Source organism: Synchiropus splendidus, chromosome 1, assembly GCF_027744825.2.
Source record: "Synchiropus splendidus isolate RoL2022-P1 chromosome 1, RoL_Sspl_1.0, whole genome shotgun sequence".
NCBI classification, from domain to species: domain Eukaryota; kingdom Metazoa; phylum Chordata; class Actinopteri; order Syngnathiformes; family Callionymidae; genus Synchiropus; species Synchiropus splendidus.
Genome location: NC_071334.1, coordinates 586,590 through 590,508, shown reverse-complemented (window position 1 = coordinate 590,508; position 3,919 = coordinate 586,590). Strand labels below are relative to the sequence as shown.

Below are 3,919 nucleotides of genomic sequence, written 5' to 3'. Positions count from 1 at the left end.
TGACCGAGACGTTGACATGATGAGTGTTGAAAAACAGAATCCCAACACTGAGGCACAGCCAAAATTCCACTTCCAAGGTATTATTAAACGTATATTTTGTTCATCCCCGAGGAACCGCCATGAAACACGTCCTACATAGTCGAGCTCACGAGCGCCCCCCGCATTAACTGTATTTAAACCTTATTTTATATCAATCACTACATTTGACTTGTATTCAACAATTGGGATATTTGAACAAGATTTTGTTTTGTTTGATGAATCGTCCAAAGGAAACTGTTGTGATGGTCACCTTGTTTATTTGTTCATCTTACAGCCTGTTAGTCCTTCTTCTTGTTTATTTCTTTTTCTCTATCGACACCTAGTGGTCATTTTACAAACATCACTGATTGTCACAGATTTCAGATGAAATAATTGGATCTTTCTGTGCAATTTGCACGCAGTTTTCTATCTTGCCAACGAGGTCTCAGTGGTTCATTTGACGAGACAAACGTCTTTTTCATTGAATCACAACTTTTCTGAGGATTACATTTTATTAAGAAAACATGAAAACACACCAACATTCTTTATAAATGACTAAACTTATTTTATATACAAAACATGAAAACACACCATTATTAACAAATGGCCGAACAGTTCACCAGACAAAACAGACCTTCATCTACTCACCATTATCTGCAACACATTCACTCTCAGGTCTCTCTGATCACGACATTCATTCATTCATAAAGGTTTCCATGTGGTCACAAACGAACATGAAAGGCTCCCTGGCATCAGTGCCATCTCCATTGTCCTCCAGCAGACGCCTCACAGCCTCCTCCTGCTCCTGCTCTGTCATACCATGGAATGCGGGCACCCTCCCTCCACTGACTCTTGAAGACACCTGGGTTTTCATCTCTCCACTGCACAGCCAGGGAGAGATCCTGCACGCTTGTCGACTGATCCTGCAGCAAGGTCAAATAGCACATATTGCCATCACCCCAAAACACAAGATACTATTGCGAGTACTGGTGTTATTCAAGTGCAGGGAAAACCAAAAGTGGATTGTTCCAGGCCCTTCAGCCGAAGAAGAGGCTCAAGTCCACCATGGAGCAGTTCTTTAGCCTCCTGGGTCCAGAAGGCAAATCGCTGACCAGGCCTTTAGAATAATCCAATTCATTCATTATTTGATCAGGACAAGTCAAATGACTGACTGAAATGTGACCTTACCCTTCGATGGAGAACCTCTCCATTAGCTGCACACACCACCACTTGCGGACAGACACCGTGCCACTCTGAAGGACGCATTAAAATTGGATTCAAATGAAGAAGGTCATGTTTTGCTGACTGACACATGATTTAAACTCACCTCAGAAAAGTGAACTGGACGGTCGCTGCAAATGCAGAGAGCGTACTGTCAGATAAAAACAGCTGTTTACATTGAGAGAATGGATGAAGAAGCTGTTCCTGTGACGGGAGGTTCTGGTCTGGATGGACCGTAGCCTCCTGCCAGAGGGAAGAGGAACAAACAGTCCATGTCCAGGGTGAGAAGGGTCGAAGGCTCTGATCCCACCTGCACGTCTCTGGGTCCTGGAGACATACAGGTCCTGAAGAGGTGGCAGGCTGCAACCATCACCTTCTCAGCAGAACCTACGATGCGCTGCAGTCTGCTCTTGTCCCTGGAGGTGGCGCTGTTGTACCAGACAGTGATAGAGGAGGTGAGGATGGACTGGATGATGGCCGTGTAGAGCTCCACCAGCAACTTCGTTGGCAGTCGTAGTTTCCATAGCTGCCTCAGAAAGAACATTCTCTGCTGGCCCTTCCTGATGAGGGACCTGATGGTTGGTACTCAGTGATGGTGGTTCCCAGGAAGCAGAAGGAGTCCACAATAGGAATGGGTGAACCAGCCAACATGAGAGGGGACAGAGAAACTGTGACTCTCCTGAAGTCTATGACCATCTCCACTGTCTTCTGAGCGTTGAGCTCCAGGTTGCTGTGACTGCACCAGGACACCAGCCGCTCCACCTGCCTCCTGTAAGCCGACTCATCTCCATCTGAGATGAGCCCCATGATGGTGGTGTCATCCGCAAACTTGATCAGCTTCACGGACTGGTGGCTGGAGGTGCAGCAGTTAGTGTACAGGGAGAAGAGCCATGGAGAGAGAACACAGCCCTGAGGAGACCCCATGTTGAGGGTCCGAGTGTCAGAGACAGTCGTCCCCAGGCGCACACGCTGACTCCAGCTGGTCAGGAAGTCTGTCATCCACCTGCAGAGGGAGTCAGGCACGTCCAGCTGGCGAAGCTTGTCTTCAAGCAGAGCTGGAAGAATTGTATTAAAGGCAGAGCTGAAGTCCACAAACAGGATCCTGGCATAGGTTCCTGGGTAGTCCAGATGCTCCAGAACGAAATGAAGGGCCTGGTTCACTGCATGGTCCACAGATCTGTTGGCTCTGTAGGCAAACTGCAATGAGTCCAGGTGAGAAGCAGTGATGGACTTCAGGTGAGAGAGAAGCAGGCGCTCAAAGGACTTCATGAGCACAGACGTCAGTGCCACCGGTCTGTAGTCATTCAGTCCAGTGATCCTGGCCTTCTTGGGAACAGGGATGATAGATTGCCATCTTTGACAATAAGTTCCTTTGCAGGACGACTGGTGTCCAGTACATAGGACAACTAGAATGCAAGAGCACACCATGCCACGAGTGAAGATATTAGGATTTAGCTGATGAAATCTTTTTGCCATGGAAAACAGATGGAGATATCACTTGCCAGTTTATCCTGAAGAGGACCCAACTTCTGCTCCCATGTCTCTCCACATGAAGCGTAGAGATGATCATCCTGCTTGTCAGTCCAATATGGGTGGTCAGGCCAAAACGCTATCAGACGACTAAGAGCTAACAACAAAGAAAACATGAGTGGTGGACAAGGTTTTTGAGGTGAAAATGAAGAAGAAACTTGAAATAAAATTCCTACTCTCCAATCTCCTATATGGCCTGAGGCGCTTTATGTTGAGCATCCGGTGCTTCCCATCACTTTTTCTCACTGTTGCCACGCCTTTTGAAGAGATGCTGGTAACAGTGAAGGGACCCTCATGCTGACTGGACATGGCCGCTGAACGAAGCCCATCTTTGGGGCTTCCTGAGACGAGGACATCATCTCCAACATTGACTGTGCACACTCAAACAGACTTTTTCTTCTGTCTTTCCTGAGCCAGTTCAATGTTTTGAAGGACCTATCATGTGAAAATGGTATTAGTTTCTCATGAACAAGATTCTTTGTATCATGAATTGGACACACCTTCTCATTCAGGAGTCTTATCTTATCAACTGTGGTGTCCATGTCTTCCTCTGGACCTCCAACCTCCCATGAATCTCCATCTCACTTCAGGAAAGCGAGGATGTCGGTGAAACATGAGGAAAAACGGAGTGCACTTCGTGGAGGCCTGAAGACAAAGACATTATTATGATGATATTATTGTGATTTATGATCACTTCAGATAAAAAAACCCTAAAGACAAGATTGCTCGGACCTGTGAAGTTGTGTTAATGCCATACACGACTGCTGGAAGGTGGATGTCCCAGTCGTCGTGTGACTCGTTGACATATCGTCTCAGAGCCCGCTGGACACTCTGGTTTGTCCTCTCACCCTAAACAGTAAAGGAAAACAACATCTGAACTTAATGGGCCATACTTATCTAACTCACCCATCCACCCATCCATCCACCCATCCATCCATCCATCCATCCACCCACCCATCCATCCATCCATCCACCCATCCATCATCCATCCATCCACCCATCCATCCATCATCCATCCATCCACCCATCCATCCATCCATCCACCCATCCATCATCCATCCATCCACCCATCCATCCATCCATCCATCCACCCATCCATCATCCATCCATCCATCCATCCACCCATCCATCCATCCATCCATCCATCCAT

The 3,919-nt window shown here is 47.2% G+C and overlaps 2 long non-coding RNA genes across 2 annotated transcripts; both read right to left on the bottom strand.

Annotated features, from left to right (window-relative positions):
• Positions 1 to 557: 557 nt before the first annotated feature.
• LOC128758319 (uncharacterized) lies at positions 558 to 1,273 on the bottom strand. The gene is made up of 3 exons (XR_008414485.1): positions 1,207 to 1,273; positions 1,006 to 1,135; positions 558 to 941 (listed from the first exon to the last, which is right to left on the bottom strand). It is a non-coding gene; the product is annotated as an uncharacterized LOC128758319 (long non-coding RNA).
• A 1,270-nt stretch (positions 1,274 to 2,543) lies between these two features.
• On the bottom strand, positions 2,544 to 3,667 carry LOC128758286 (uncharacterized). The gene is made up of 4 exons (XR_008414482.1): positions 3,502 to 3,667; positions 3,270 to 3,414; positions 2,946 to 3,204; positions 2,544 to 2,866 (listed from the first exon to the last, which is right to left on the bottom strand). It is a non-coding gene; the product is annotated as an uncharacterized LOC128758286 (long non-coding RNA).
• Positions 3,668 to 3,919: the final 252 nt, after the last annotated feature.